The sequence below is a fragment of the Canis lupus genome, chromosome 12, assembly GCF_048164855.1.
Source record: "Canis lupus baileyi chromosome 12, mCanLup2.hap1, whole genome shotgun sequence".
Taxonomy (NCBI): Eukaryota; Metazoa; Chordata; class Mammalia; order Carnivora; family Canidae; genus Canis; species Canis lupus.
In genome coordinates, this window is record NC_132849.1 from 27820108 (window position 1) to 27837565 (window position 17458).

The window sequence follows — 17458 nt, forward strand, 5'->3', positions numbered from 1 at the left end:
AAATTAAAGTTTATCCCAAAGACTGTAGTAAGAGATGAAGAGGAACACTATATCATATTTAAAGGATCTATCCAACAAGAAGACCTAACAATCATGAATATTTATGCCCCTAATGTGGGAACTGCCAAGTATATCAATCAATTAATAACCAGAGTAAAGACATACTTAGATAATAATACACTAATAGTAGGAGACTTCACCACGGCACTTTCTGCAAATGCAGATCTTCTAAGCACAACATCTCCAAAGAAACAAGAGCTTTAAATGATACACTGGACCAGATGGATTTCACAGATATATACAGAACTTTGCATTGGAACGCAACTGAATACAATTCTTCTCAAGTGCACATGGAACTTTCTCCAGAATAGACTACATACTGGGTCACAAATCAGGTCTCAACCCATACCAAAAGATCGAAATTATCCCCTGCATACTTTCAGACCACAATGCTTTGAAACTAGAACTCGATCACAAGAAGAAATTTGAAAGACACTCAAACACATGGAGGTTAAAGACCATCCTGCTAAAAGATGAATGGGTCAACCAGGAAATTAGAGAAGAATTAAAAAGATTCATGGAAATTAGTGAAAATGAAGATACAACAGTTCAAAATATTTGGGATGCAGCAAAAGCAGTCCTGAGAGGGAAATACATCACAATACAAGCATCCCTCAAAAAATTGGAAAAAAACTCAAATACACAAGCTAACCTCGCACCTAAAGAACTGGAGAAAGAACAGCAAATAAAACCTACACCAAGCAGAAGACGAGAGTTAATAAAGATTCAAGCAGAACTCAATGAAATAGAGACCAGAAGAACTGTAGAACAGATAAACAAAACCAGGACTTGGTTCTTTGAAAGAATTAATAAGATAGATGAACCATCAGCCAGCCTTACTAAAAACAAAAGAGAAAAGACTCAAATTAATAAAATCACGAATGAAAAAGGAGAGATCACAACCAATACCAAGGAAATACAAATGATTTAAAAGCATATTATGAGCAGCTATACACCATTAAATTAGGCAATCCAGAAGAAGGGATGTATTTCTGGAAAACCACAAACTACCAAAACTGGAACAGGAAGAAACAGAAACCCTTAACAGGCCGATAACCAGGAGGAAATTGAAGCAGTCATCAAAAACCTCCCAAGACACAAAAGTCCAGGGCCAGATGGCTTCCCAGGGGAATTCTATCAAACGTTTAAAGAAGAAACCATACCTATTCTACTAAAGCTGTTCCAAAAGATAGAAAGGGATGGAATACTTCCAAACTCGTTTTATGAGGCCAGCATCACCTTAATTCCAAAACCAGACAAAGACCTTGCCGAAAAGGAGAATTACAGACCAATATCCCTGATGAACACAGATGTAAAAATTCTCAATAAGATACTAACCAATAGGATCCAACAGTACATTAAGCAGATTATTCACCATGACGAAGTGGGATTTATCCGCAGGATGCAAGGCTGGTTCAACACGTAAAGCAATCAACGTGATAGATCATATCAACAAGAGAAAATACAAGACCCATATGATCCGCTCAATAGATTCAGAGAAAGCATTTGAGAATATACAGCATCCATTCCTGATCAAAACTCTTCAGAGTGTAGGGATAGAGGGAACATTCCTCGACATCTTAAAAGCCATCTACGAAAAGCCCACAGCAAATATCCCCATCTCAATGGGGGAAACACTGGGAGCCTTTCCCCTAAGATCAGGAACACAACAGGGATGTCCACTCTCACCACTGCTATTCAACATAGTACTAGAAGTCCTAGCCTCAGCAATCAGGCACAAAAAGAAATAAAAGGCATTCAAATTGGTAAAGAAGAAGTCAAACTCTCCCTCTTCGCAGATGATATGATACTGTACACAGAAAACCCAAAAGACTCCACCCCAAGATTGCTAGAACTCATACAGCAATTTGGCAGTGTGGCAGGATACAAAAATCAATGCCCAGAAATCAGTGGCATTTCTCTACATTAACAATGAAAGTGAAGAAAGAGAAATTAAGGAGTCGATCCCATTTACAATTACACCCCAAAGCATAAGATACCTAGAAATAAACCTAACCAAATAGATAAAGGATCTGTACCCTAAAAATAACAGAACACTTCTGAAACAAATTGAGGAAGACACAAACAGATGGAAAAGTATTCCATGCTCATGAATTAGAACAATTAATATTGTGAAAATGTCTATACTATCCAGGACAATTTACACAATCAATGCCATCCCTACCAAAATCCCATGGACTTTCTTCAGAGAGTTGGAACAAATCATCTTAAATTTGTGTGGAATCAGAAAAGATCCCGAATAGCCAAGGGAATATTGAAAAAGAAAACCAGAGCCAGGGGCATCACAATGCCAGATTTCCAGTTGTAGTACAAAGGTGTGATCATCAAGACAGTGTGGTACTGGCACAAAAACAGACACATAGATCAATGGAACAGAATACAGAACCCAGAAATGGGCCCTCAACTCTATGGTCAACTAATATTTGACAAAGCAGGAAAGACTGTCCACTGGAAAAAGGACAGTCTCTTCAATAAATGGTGCTGGGAAAATTGGACATCCACATGCAGAAGAATGAAACTAGACCATTCTCTTACACCATACACAAAGATAAACTCAAAATGGATGAACAATCTAAATGGGAGACAAGAGTCCATCAAAATCCTAGAGGAGAACACAGGCAACACCCTCTTTGAACTTGGCCACAGCAGCTTCTTGCAAGATACATCTATGAAGGCAAGGGAGACAAAAGCAAAAATTAACTGTTGGGACTTAATCAAGATAAAAAGGTTCTGCACAGCAAAATAAACAGTCAACAAAACTAAAAGACAACCTACAGAATGGGAGAAGATATTTGCAAATGACATATCAGATAAAGGGCTAGTATCCAAGATCTATAAAGAACTTATTAAACTCAACACCAAAGAAGCAAACAATCCAATCATGAAATGGGCAAAAGACATGAACAGAAATTTCACCAAAGAAGACAAACACATGGCCAACAAGCACATGAGACAATGCTCCGCATCACTGGCCATCAGGGAAGTACAAATCAAAACCACAATGAGATACCACCTCACAGCAGTGAGAATGGGGAAAATTAACAAGGCAGGAAACAACAATGTTGGAGAGGATGTGGAGAAAGGGGAACCCTCTTGTACTGTTGGTGGGAATGTGAACTGGTGCAGCCACTCTGGAAAACTGTGTGGAGGTTCCTCAAAGAGTTAAAAATAGACCTGCCCTGCGAGCCAGCAATTGCACTGCTGGGGATTTACCCCAAAGATACAGATGCAATGAAAAGGCAGGACACCTGCACCCCAATGTTTATAGCAGCAATGTCCACAATAGCCAAACTGTGGAAGGAGCCTCGGTATCCATTGAAAGATGAATGGATAAAGAAGCTGTGGTCTGTATACAATGGAATATTACTCAGGCATTAGAAACGATGAATACCCACCATTTGCTTCAATGTGGATGGAACTGGAGGGTATTATGCTGAGTGAAGTAAGTCAATTGGAGAAGGACAAACATTATATGGTGTCATTCATTTGGGGAATATAAAAAATAGTGGAAGGGATTAAAGGAGAAAGGAGTGAAAATGAGTGGGAAATATCAGTGAGGGTGACAGAACAGGAGAGACTCGACTCTGGGAAATGAACAAGGGGTAGTGGAAGGGGGTGGTGGGCAGGGTTATGGGGTGACTGGGTGACGGGCACTGAAGGGGGCACTTGACAAGATGAGCACTGGGTGTTATACTATATGTTGGCAAACAGAACTCTTAGAAAAAAATATACACCAAAAAAGATTTATTTATATATTTGAGTGGGGAGGGCCCGATGGAGAAGGAGAAAGAATCTTAGGCAGACTCTATGTTGAGCCCAGGCAGGGCTCATTTCAGGACCCTGAGATCATGACCTAAGCAGAAACCAAGAGTCAGATGCTTATCCAACTGCACCACCCAGGTGCCCCCAGAGTATTTCTTCTTTATCAGGCAGATAGATCTAGTACTGTCTCCTAGCACATCTCAGTCCCACTCATTGAGATTTCATCCCACATCTAAATGCACTGTCAAAAGGATATATTAATCTCCAGGCAGTACTCTGCCCAAGAAACATGACCTCCAACTTCTAAACACAGGTTCCCAAACTGTCTCAATTCACTATGCCCTTTATCTCAGGAATTTCTTTACAGAGCCTCTAAGATAGGTGTGGCTGTCAGTTCTGTTTATTAAGTAGTCAGATTGAAATAACTTAATAATAGTAGTTTTCATGGGTCTGACAGATGCCTGTGTTTCCCTTGAAAACTTAAAACATCCCATGGCACCTCTGTGAGTGTGGTGAAGCACCCCAGGGCCCATTGGTGCACACTTTGGGAACCATGGTTCTAAACTAATAATTGGGATAAATGTGGCCACCAAATATCCTAGCAAAGTAAGAGAACCTTGTGGCAATGACTCCATATGATTCAGATGGGGGCTGAAGTTGATGGAAGAGAAGAGATGCCTGGGTACTGGTTTCCTACCAGTCCCAACTAAAGCTAGCACAAATGCCAACATTTAACTCTCTGCAGTAACCAAAAGAGTAAATTTCTAGATTCATCTCCTGATGGGATTTCCAAAGAGCTCTGGAGTTAGAATAGTAGAAGCAAAAAATGAAGTATTGGGACTTAAGATAAAATGGTTCTGCATAGCAAAAGAAACAGTCAACAAAACTAAAAGGCAACCTACAGAATGGGAGAAGATATTTGCAAATGACATATCAGATAAAGGGCTAGTATCCAAGATCTATAAAGAACTTATTAAACTCAACACCAAAGAAGCAAACAATCCAATCATGAAATGGGCAAAAGACATGAACAGAAATTTTACCAAAGAAGACATAGACATGGCCAACAAGCACATGAGAAAATGCTCCGCATCACTGGCCATCAGGGAAGTACAAATCAAAACCACAATGAGATACCACCTCACAGCAGTGAGAATGGGGAAAATTAACAAGGCAGGAAACAACAAATGTTGGAGAGGATGTGGAGAAAGGGGAACCCTCTTGTACTGTTGGTGGGAATGTGAACTGGTGCAGCCACTCTGGAAAACTGTGTGGAGGTTCCTCAAAGAGTTAAAAATAGACCTGCCCTGCGAGCCAGCAATTGCACTGCTGGGGATTTACCCCAAAGATACAGATGCAATGAAAAGGCAGGACACCTGCACCCCAATGTTTATAGCAGCAATGTCCACAATAGCCAAACTGTGGAAGGAGCCTCGGTGTCCATCGAAAGATGAATGGATAAAGAAGATGTGGTTTATGTATACAATGGAATATTACTCAGCCATTAGAAATGACAGATACCCACCATTTGCTTCAACGTGGTTGGAACTGGAGAGTATTATGCTGAGTGAAGTAAGTCAATTGGAGAAGGACAAACATTATATGGTGTCATTCATTTGGGGAATATAAAAAATAGGGAAAGGAGAGAAAATGAGTGGGAAATATCAGTGAGGGTGACAGAACATGAGAGACTTCTGACTCTGGGAAATGAACAAGGGGTGGTGGGAAGGGAGGTGGCTGGGGGTGGGGGTGACTGGGTGACAGGCACTGAGGGGGGCACTTGATGGGATGAGCACTGGGTGATATGCTATATGTTGGCAAATCGAACTCCAATAAAAAATATACAAAAATAATAATAAAATAAAATAAATATGTCAAAGGAATTTAAATAGTAAAAAAAAAAATAGTAGAAGAAAAACCAAGGACAGCAAATAATTATTCTCCTGATACAAACTTGTCAACATGACTCATCTTGTATCAGAAAATCTAGGAGGGGAGCTTAACTATTATCAGAAACTGTATCGCCTGATGGTGCAAACTGTTTCTAATTAGGAACCCAACCCTATGGGACAATGACTCTTCGCCCTGGCCACACATTAAAATCGCTTGGGAGCTTTCAAAAAATACCAATGCCTGGGCACCACCCCAAACTAATTGAGTCAGTCACGGAGGATGAGACCCAGATCTGTAATTTTAAAGCTCCTCAGGTGTTCCTAAGATCAGTGGGTGACATCGAAGAGGGTTCAAACCATAAATCCCTGCTAAATGTATGTTTATGGAGTCAGAAACAAGACTGTTGTGTTTGTTTATGTTTGCATATAATTATATAGTATAAATGCAAATCTACAAGATAATCTATCACATTAATCACATTTTATATCTGTTGTTCTATGTAGACTCAATCATCAGTCCTGTGTGTGGGCTCGTACACTCCCCCATGCAAAGCCTGAATTCAGTCACTGGTGTTTCATCTTCCCTATAAGAGGTGTCATAAGGACAATTTCCCTGTCTAGAATTGTCCCCCATCCCAACCCCTCATAAGCAGGGCTGATCAACTGAATCTTTAAACTCCCCATAGTCAGGCAGATTCCTGGCCACTGCTGTGGCTGGTCCTGCCCACTCAGACAGACTCCACAACCATTCTTTATTTTTCTCAAGACTCCTGCCATCTCCATCCCCTTACTGACACAAAGCTGCTGTTTATGGGTGTCTCCTGCCTCATCCTGTCATCCTCACCCTTTCACTGTCCTCACCGTTGTCCCATCTGGTACCCAACATGGCAGACATCCATGCCACTCAGGTATTGCTGATGTCACAGGCCTACCAGTGAGAAGGTGCAGAAGAAAGAGTTATCAATACTACCACTACTACTACTACTACCACTATCACTACTACTACTATTACTACTACTAATAATAATAATAATGAACTTCCATTGGATGTTATCAATACTATACTAATAATAATGATGATGAACTTCCATTGGATATTATCAATACTATTACTAATAATGATGATGAACTTTCATTGAATCCCCTTATTCCTCACATCAAGCCTATGTATGATAGCTTTTATCATCCCCATTTTACTGGTGGGCAAAATGAGATTTGGAGAAGCTCAGTAACTTGTTCAGATTGTAAATGACTGACAGGAATTTGGCCCCAACTCAGTCTGACTCCAGAGTGGTGTGGTTAACTACCAGTTTCTCTATGAATGGATTAACAGGTTGCAGTGAAAAACTAATGAGAGGAGTACATATTCCCTGAGCCCGATGGGCAAAGTGGGGATCCAAGGCTGGTGAACTGAACCATATTCATTGTTCACAATCTCTGGTACTGTTCTTCAGGAATAAAAATAAAATCCATCACCTTAGATATACATACTTTCCGAGACCCAAACCAGTAAGTTCTTTTCTAGAAGGCAAGGTCCTCAAAGCAGTTCCAGATAAAAGCACCACAGCTTTTGTGGTGACTCTCCACCTTGCTTTATTTAGCAGAAATGATTCTCATTCTCTCTCACTTCCCACCTGGCCTGTATAAAGCCCCTATTCTGATGAAGCCTTCAGCCACTCTCTCTGCTCTGGGATGGGCAAAGGGCTGCCTCCTAGGAAATAGCCTCAAAGACCAGCTGGTAGTGGGCAACAGTGAAACGATATGGGCCCAATGGGGTCCTGGATCTAAAAGAAGTTTACCTGGAAGAGTTGTAAGGAAGAAGGAGCCAGAGGCATAGGGAAAGAGAAATTCCAAGAATTGAGATGTTCTTGGCTCCTGGGCCAACTCACATATGAAAATTTGGTGACTATACTAAAGGGAAGTAGGTGTTGCACTGGAAATGTTGAGAGAAAAAAGTTCATTTTTCTAGTACTAGAGCTGACCTAGTTTTCTGACTTTTTCCAGAGACCTTTTATATATTAACTTCACACTAAAGAAAAGCTAATACCAAGAAAGATCTTTTTCTTTTTCTTTTTGGTTTTTTTTTTTTTTTTTTTGGTTGTCTTTGAAGGAGAGCTCTGTCCCACCTGTGATAGTCATAAAGCCAAAGCATCTCTCCCTGCAACTGAAAGTAAAAGATCTGGGAAAGAAATGTTTCCTGTCCTCCCAATTCAGGGAAGCGGGAATCTTGAATGCTGAAGTTGAAAACCCAAACTTTGGCAAAGACTCCCCGGTCTTTTCTACTTTCCTTCACAGAGTAGCCTGGTTACCTTGGGACACCTGGGTGGCTTAGTGGATGAGTGTCTGCCTTCGGCTCAGGGCGTGATCCTGGGATCTGGGATCGAGTTCCACATCGGGCTCCCTCCTTGGAGCCTGCTTCTCCCGCTGCCTAAGATTCTCTCTCTCTCTCTCTCTCTCTCTCTCTCTGTGTGTCTCATGAATAAACAAAACTCTTAAAAAAAATCTCCTTTGTATTTCAAGAAAAAGAACATCAAAGAACTGAACTCACTGAACAATGAAGATCCCTTCACCTTCCTCAAGGAACCAGTTGGTTCCTATTTCACTTTGGGGTCAGCTGCATAAATCCCTGATACTTCATCCATACCTCTAACATACAGAGACAAACTGGGAGTAAGGAAAGATCTAGGAAAAGAAAAGAATACTCAATTCAAATTTCAAAATACCATGTGAATCTCCATACAGTAGGAGATTGAATATGCAAATGAAAATGGCCATGACAACAAGACTCAACCCTCAGCGTCTATAGCAAATGGCCCAGAATCAGGACATACTCAATGACTGCCAGCTTTTCTATTTTTGTCTCCACTTCTGATGCAGGGCCAACCAGAGAAAGCCAACTACGCTCTTCAAACCAATCTCACAGGATGCCCCACCTCCAACTTCCCACACTAACAACTCCAGTCAACACACACCTGAAGCCCTCCCCCTTTTTCACCATATAGCTTACCTGCTCCTCTGCCTGCCTTTGAATCACTGCCAAACGCAAGTGATGGTGGCTGACTCCTTTGCTAGAGCAAACTCTGAATACATAGTTCCTATTTGTTCTTAAATTTGAGTGGTCTTCATGAAGGGCCTTCTCTAAAGGCCTGATATATAAGGGAAGCCATTTGAGATTTCTTTCCAAGTCAGGGTGACTATACAAAAATTTTGTTTAAACTAAAAGCCCGATTTATGGCCCACCAAGCAGATTATACACCTGCTTTGTAAATGAGTAGCCTAAAGGAAATCATCTTGTCCTTAAGATACAAATCGATGCTCCTCCCTACATTCCTTGACATTAAATTTTGTGATTCCTGCTTATATGTTAATCTATTATCTTTTGAGCTTTTTACAAGTTGTGTAACCATAAAAACTGAGCATTCCCTGGAGCACTTTCTTCCCTGTGAAGAGCATATTTGCCAGACAGCTATCTTGGGCTCAAATAAAATTCTCTCTCTTTCTTTTAGAGATTCTTAAAGGTTTGTTCATTTTGCGTTAACAATTGTGTATTTCTATAGAGGATAGCAAATAAGAACATATCTTCTCCCTATACCATATTGTCTTCACCCTGCAAGCATATGGGCTTTGCCTGTAGTGTCATTTGTCTCTTTAAAGTGTATGTTGTTTCGGCTATAGAAAGTAGAGCGTAGGGGCGCTTGGGTGGCTCAGTTGGTTAAGCATCTGCCTTTGGCTCAAGTCATGATCTCAGGGTCCTGGGTTTCAGCCCCAAGTCAGGCTCCCTGCTCAGTGAGGAGTCTGCTTCTCCCTCTCCCTCTGCCCCTCCCCCTGCTCATACTCTTGCACATACTCTCTTTCATAAATAAATAAATAAATACATACATACATACATACATAATTTTTTAAAAAGTACAGTGTGGTTAATTACAAAGTTCTAGGTGAAATAAATTTCTGGGAAGTGATGATCTCAGTGCCTGTGGGTGTGCTGCTTTCCTAAACAGGCCCAATCTCACCCGGGTGCTTTTGTTTCTCAAGTTATAGTCAGGCTCTACCGGTTATCTCCTCCAGGAGGCCAGCCTGGACAATGCAAGCTCTATACTAAGTGATGCATATGGATGACAAATTCTAGGGAAGCTGATCCAGCTATAGATACATTGAGAGAGATTCAGTGGGATCCAGGGTCCAAGAAGTATGGCAAGACACTGTCTGTGAGTCCTCAGTGCAGGAGGACGGGGCAGCGGCTGTGAACAGGTGGGAGGAACCAGTAACAAAGAATTGGGAGAAGCTGCTTCTGGGAGGCCTGAAGGCAGGCAGCAGGACCCTCTGGACTCATCTGTGTTTAGGTCCAAAGCCAAGCAAGGTCCAGATGCTAAAGCAGGTTGGGGATGGTGGCCAGGCAGGCAATCCTAATAGGTACTCAGGAGTCAGGTACAAATTTGGGGGAGTTGGAGGGGATGTTGGAGGCTAGTTATCAGTTTGGTTTCTAGGTTTCATATAATAGATCTAATGCTTAAAGCCTAGGTGATTCTCATCCACTCAGAAATTGTCATCTGCCCTGGGAAAGCCTAGTAAAAATGTGGGGTCTGGAGGTTGATGCCTCTTTTTGTTCTGTTGTTAGTCTTTCCCCTTGTATCAGGTTTGTGTCATCTTAAACTAAAGCCAACTGTTTACTGAAACACTATGCCTTTCTTTTATAATTCAGTGAGCTACACAATTACTTTCTAACTGAAAATCTTGATACTTACAAAATTAGCTTACTCGCTCGAGTCAATTGCTGATACAGAGTCCAAAACAACATGACTAATATCTAAAATTAAAGTGACTTGATGAATAATAGCAAGATTTAACAATTCAGTTGCCTTTTTTCTTTGACTATAAACAACCCAAAGAGAATACATAATCAAAATTATTTTGTGGTTGCAGTGTTTTCAAGAATTCTCCATTTTATATGATTATGTTAGTACTCAACTAATACTTAATGTGTTTTGTTGGCATTTATTTTCATTTTGGGAGCTCTAACTACTGACAGTTCTCATTTGGCAGTGGCATTTAGCCACTGATGTGTATTGTAAGAGGTTCCTCAACTTCATTTTGCTGCCTTGAGATAATTCAGAATAGGCTCAGATGAGATCATAAATATCCTTAGTCTGATACTGGCTGGCAGATTGACTAGACTTGACTCTTAAAGGACCATGCCTGATGCACTGGAATAAATATACTTGTATATTTCTTGAAAGACCATGCTTGATAAAAATGTAGAGCTCCAATATTATCTACAATGAAAGTGGCCACTTTGCAGCTCTTATGGCCCATACATAAGCAGGTGACTTTCCTAGTCCTACAGAGGTCCAAAAAAAGTGTGGGGGGGATTTGCAGTGAACTTAGATTACAGACTGCAGGCCAGCCCTCTTCCTTAGCAAAACAGTGTTTCCCTCCATCTTAATTTGCTGTTTGGTGAGTGCTGGTCTGAGTTCACCCATCTCTTGAAGGATTTTGATGACTGAGCCAGGATGTAATTAGTATCCAAAAACATTATGAAATTTGCCTTTCCTTTCCTCTCTTCTGCAGCCTTTGGTAATATGTGGACTATGGCCACAGTTTCAGAAAATGGATCAGGGGCCAGGATCTTCTTTAGGGTTGTGTAAAGAATAAAGCAGTTTGTCTTCCCAAATTTCCAAGGAAAAGGTACAGTCTGTCTCATGCTGTGGATGTGCTCAAGGCCCATTCTTACTCATTGCCTTTCCAGCAACACTTGTTTCACTTATCAGGTCAGGAAATGGGTTTTGCATATGTCAGAAGATAGGGTAGAAGAGGGATGGGTGGTAGGACCTCCCTGTGCCTTCAGAGCACTGTCCCTTGTCTTTGCATCCCCATTTAGAAAGGAGGTGCCCAAAGGTATATCAATGTAATATCAGGGTACCACAGCTTGGGATGTGGCAAACTATTCCTGCCAGGTAAGGAGATTCAAATGGCTCCATGCTTTCACATCTCTTCCTTTTTCCGTCTTTGCTTTTTTTCTTTCTTTTTTTTTTTTTAAGGTAAATTTTTTTAATTTTTATTTATTTATGATAGTCACAGAGACAGAGAAAGGCAGAGACACAGGCAGAGGGAGAAGCAGGCTCCATGCACCGGGAGCCCGACGTGGGATTCGATCCCAGGTCTCCAGGATTGCACCCTGGGCCAAAGGCAGGCGCCAAACCACTGCGCCACCCAGGGATCCCTCTTTGCTTTTTTTCTATATCAATAAAGGAAATTCATCAGGACCACTCAAAGATGTCTGTCTAGCCGAAAGCTTTCCCACCTTGAGCCTAGCTAACACCCACTCTTTCCTGTGATCTTGCTCAAGTGTCTCTTCTCCAAGGAAGCCCTTTTGATTTCCTGACTGGGTTGCACACACACCCCCATCATACACTGGGCACTGCTTCTTTACTTGTGGTTAGCCTGATTAATGTCTGTCTCCCTACCAGACCATAAGCTCCATAAGGTCAGGGTCTGCATCTGAGTCTGCTCAGCCTTTCACCCTTGTCACCTAACCCAGAGCCTGGCACAAGCACTTCTGTAATGAATGAGACAACTGGCAGTAGATTCACCAGGCCAACACACACTGTGCAAGCTCTGTGTGAGTACGCCTTTCTTAGTGGTCTTCTGCTGGGCATCTTGCTGCTGGGAATAGTTCACAGTCATCAGATGTGCCATGCAATGGGATTTCTTCATGGTTCAGGTTCACATCACCTGAAGTAAGACCTCCTTCATGGCACATGTTTCAGCCCAGACTAAATAGACTGAACGCTAATACAGTTGGCTAATGGTACCCAATCACTCAGAAATGGCTCTCAAAACAAAACAAAACAAAAAACAAACAAAAAGAAATGGCTCTCAATCACAAAGGCACATTATCATTTTCTAATGAAATATACAGGGAGGAGATAGCATTTCTGAAAGTATGGACCAGAAAGAACTATTTGAACCAGAATTACTTGGGGCTTTTTAACAAGTCATCTACATCCCTGACTTTCATTTCAGAATGCCTAAATCAGAATCTCAGGGGGTGCAACTCTGAAAATTTTTTTCCAGTTTTATTGAGATATGATTGACATATAACATTATATAAGTTTAAACTGTACAACCTATTGATCTGATACATTTATGTATTGCAATATGATTATCACCATAACATTAACTAACACCTCCATCCTATCCCATAATCATTTTGTGTGTGTGTATGGGGTGAGGACATTTAAGATCTATTCTTTTAGTAACTTTCAAGTATATAATACTCTATTATTAGGTATAATCACCATGCTGTACATTAGATCTCCAGAACTTGTTAATATTGTAACTGGGGGTTTATATCCTTTGAGATATATCTCCCCATTTCCCCTGACTCCAGCTACTCCATATTCCATTTCTCTGAGCTCAACTTTTTTAGATTCAACATAAAAGTGATATTATACATTATTGTTTTTCTCTGTCTGACTTTTTTCACATAGCATGTGGAACCTTTTTTCAAGGTTCCTCAGAAGCCTCTCAGTTGATTCTTAGGCAGTCATTTTTTAGCACCTCTGGGACAAATTGCTCTGTACTAGGAGTCAGAATACCTGGAAGTCTGCCATTTACAGTCTGGGTGACTGGTCAAGTTCCTTGTCTCAGAGTCTATCTATCCTTATCTATGAAACGGGCATAATAATTCCCACTCTGCCCTCCTCACAGCATTATATTGATTATTGATATTGACAATCACCCAATGCACTGTGAAAATTACCTTAGAGACCAGAAATTGCCATGAAAGTCTGCCAAACAGTTCCCTCCACACACTCTGCACAGAGAACCTATCCCTGCCACCTTAGGCCAAATGACCTCTGATCCTGCCTTGAGCTCCTGCATGGAGGTGCTCTAACAAGCACCTTCTGTAAGAGGGCTGTGGGGAAGTAACAGGTAGTTGTCAATCACTCTGGATCTCTTGATTATGTGGAATTTAGAAAGCATTTTCCTACTGAAAATTGCTAAGACATACTGAGCTAAACAAAAATAAAAATAAAACACAGGAGACAAACAATGAGAGACTCCTAACTATGGGAAAGAAACTGAGGGTTGCTAGAGGAGAGGTGGGGAGGGGATGGGGTAACTGGGTGACGAGCATTAAGGAGGGCAGGTGATGTGAGGAGTACTGGGTGTTACATGCAACTGATGAATTCCCGAACTCTATATCTGAAACTAATGATGTACTATATGTTAGCTAATTAAGTTTTAAAAAAACCTAATATTACTTTTGTAGTGAAAAATAGTATAGGCTTCTGTGAGTGAGATGGAGAACTCACCTATCATGCATTGCAGCTCTCTGATAAAAACTGTGCCTCAAGCACAAGACTGACTCAGGCATGAATGACCAGAGGCTGCAGACAGTCTCTGGTCTCTTGTCCTCTATAGCAGGAGTCAGCAAACTTTCTGTTAAGGGATATATAGCAGATATTCTAGGCTTTGCAGGCTGAGAGACCACATGCTCTATTGTTGTAGCTTGAAGGCAACCACAGACTGTGTCGGTAAACTATACACAACAGGCAGTGAGCCAGATTTTGCCTGCAGGCTATATAGTTTTCCAACCAGCCCTTGCTCTAACGTGAAGATCTTAAATTTGGCTGCTGTGGTGGCTGGAATCAGCTTACATCAGCTTGCAAGAGCGAATTGTTGGTATCTCTTCCCAAATCCATGTTCAATGACTTCATGTTGGCAGTCTGAAGTCAGCCATGTTGCGAGTCATTACACCATGCAAACTGGCACAAGCCATATATCAGAGCTCCTTCCCACTTCCACCCATCCCCAGAGAACTGGTTGCCAAACATTTGCCAGCACATTGCTAGGTGTGTGTCTACTGGGATGCAGGTAGAATGCTGCTGGGTGAGCCAGACAGTGCTTTGGAATGTGGGAAGAAACCACTAAATGTCAGTTCTTATTTTATTTAGTCCTTGTGAATTTTCTAATTTTATGTAAGTCTCATAGTGTACTAATGCCCACATTTTGTACATGTGTCCCCAGTTTTGTTTAATTGATTGGGGTCACTGAGATCCAAAATGCTTGGAGCACACCACTTCTAAGGCTGTCATCTGTGTGCAGGTAACTCATTGCCGAGCAGAGTAGAGGATAGATAAGCATCTTCTTCTTCTATTCCCAGAAGAGCCTTCCTCTTGCCCTCACCTGCCTTACCCTGCCCCAGGATCTTGGATGGGAGCAGGAAAAGTGGCCAGCTGTGAAGGGCACTTCTGGTTTAGGGTGCTCCTGCTGGAGCTCCCGCTGCACAGCAAATACCCTGAGATTGCCCTTTTAGAGGCACAGAGAATTCCTTGAGGTTAACAGTTGGAATGTTGGGTGGTATGGTTGAATTATGCCCCCCTCAAAAAGACATGTTGAAATCTTAATCCCTGGTACCTGTAAAGGTGACCTTATTTGGAAACATGGTCTTTATAGAGATAATCAAGCTAAGATGAAGTAATTAGGGTCCTAATCCGATATAACAGGTATCCTTATAAGAAAAGGGAAATTTGGACAATGACACACACACACACACACACAGAGTGCCATATGAAGGCAAAGAGACACAGGGAAAAGGAGGTCATATGACAAAATAGGAATAGATTGAAGTGATGCATCTATAAGCCAAGGAAGGCCAAGAACTGCTGACAAAACCCAGAAGCTAGAAGTGGCATGGAACAGTTTCTCCCTCACAGCCCTCAAAAAGAATAGGACCCTGCCAACATCTTGATTTCTGACTTCCAGGCTCCACAACTGTGAGAGAATAAGTTTCTGGTGTTTTAGGCTACCCAGTTTATGTCACTCTGTTACAGCAGCTCTAGGAAATGAAAGCATTGGGATTCTCAGGTGTAATACAGAGGGGTTAAACCTTTTTCACCTAACACCCAGACCCATAATTATAATGACAGCTAGGAAAATTAACTTCAAAATGCTTGAGTTTGCTTTCTATAAGGTTTCCAAAATGTATGTGCTTTGCAGGGGAAAGTCATACTAGCTATAGTAATAAGGAAGAGACCATCGTGTAAATAGCAACTTCCTTTCCTCTCTCCCTGCTTTCTTTCTTTCATCTTTGTCTCTCCCTCCCTCCTGTCTTTCTTCCTTCATTCACTCATTTAAAACCTTACTGAGTGCCTCTAAGTGCCAGGTGCTTTTGTAGGTTCTTGGAATACATCAGAGAGCAAAACACTCATGGAACTTAAAATCTAGTGGATGACATAAACATGAAACATAATAAATAAGCAAATTATATAGCATGCTATAAAGAACAAAAACTAGGGACACATAAAGGGGGGCTGGTAGTGCTGACAGTAGGAAGCAGCTCACATCATTAAATGAGGTGCCACACCTATGTGATTACCATTTCACCTGAGCTTTCCACCAATAAAAGCAACAGCACACAGGGCCTATGCTTCTGCAAGGTGCAGATATATTTGTGATCTCGGGGGAGCCTCACAGAAGCCCAGGTGGTCAGTGTCACAGTGACTTGCTATATATCACCAGGTTGAAGCAGGACAGAGCCCATGCTATGGCTGTCTCTATTTGGGCCACATGAGTGGCATCCTCAATGCCATGGTCAGTGAGCCTCACCTCTTTTCAGCTGGTCCATAGGGAAGCAGAGCACTGCTATGGGACAGCCCTGGCTCAGAGACTAATATGAATAGTTTTGTGTTGATTACGAAACAGATTCTGTGATCTTATGAGGAAGACATGCCCCCTCACCCCCACCCAAGCATCAGTACTACCTGGACAAATTTTCAAACACTGAAAGTACTAAGTATTTTTTTATTACTGGCCTGGTATTGGTCAACATCATCATCAAATCAGAAACAGAAGCAACTGACCTTGTCAGAGGTCTTCCCTTGGCCCTTGTCTCCCTTAACCCTCAGAGACTGGTCTTGTGTCATATTTCTAGGTACAAATAAGGAGACTCAGGAGACTCAGGTTTATCTTCCTGCCTGGCACCTACACACCTTTCTCTTGAGATGAGCTCTCCAATTTGACTTTGAGAACCCACACTGGCCTCCCTGGAAACATATCTCAGAGAGAGTGTTGATCAAGGTGCAATGCCTTTAACTGACCAAGGAACAGACACATAATCCAAAATAGGGAACAGACACATAACCCAAACTAAGGCAGTCATGTGTTCTACTTGGAATCTGAATCTTTTGCTAAGTGATGAAAAACATGATTGGTCCTCATTCATCTGAGTGGTGGGGCCAAAGCCTCCCAGGCTCCTGTCATTTCTGACCTATTAGAAATTTCTGTCTCTTCAGCATGTCCTTCGTGGGCTTGGCAGGATAATAGACCCCAAAGACGTCCACATCCTAATCCCCAGAACCTGTAAATGTGATACCTTGCATGTCAGAAGGGACTCAGCAGGTGTGATTAAATTAAGTGTCTTGAGATGGGGATTATCCAGGTGAGCCCAGTGTAATCACAGGGGTCCTTATGAGTGACAGGAAGGCAGAATGGTCAAAGAGATGCAGCATGAGAAAGACCTAACCAGCCATTGCTGGCTCTGAATATGAGAAAAAGGCAACAAGCCAGGGAATGTAGGTAGCCCCCAGGAGCTGGAAAAGGCAGGAAATTAATTATCCCCTGGAGCCTCTAGAAGAAATGCAGCCCTGCCTACATCATGATTTTAGTCCAATGAGACCCACTTCAGACTGACCTTCTAAAAGATAAGATAATAAATTGCA

The 17458-nt window shown here is 41.7% G+C and overlaps 1 protein-coding gene across 1 annotated transcript in view; it reads right to left on the bottom strand.

The window, feature by feature from the left end:
* Positions 1 to 17458, bottom strand: part of IL36G (interleukin 36 gamma) — a 47951-nt gene that overhangs the window by 28809 nt on the left and 1684 nt on the right. The gene's annotated exons all lie outside the window — the stretch shown is intronic.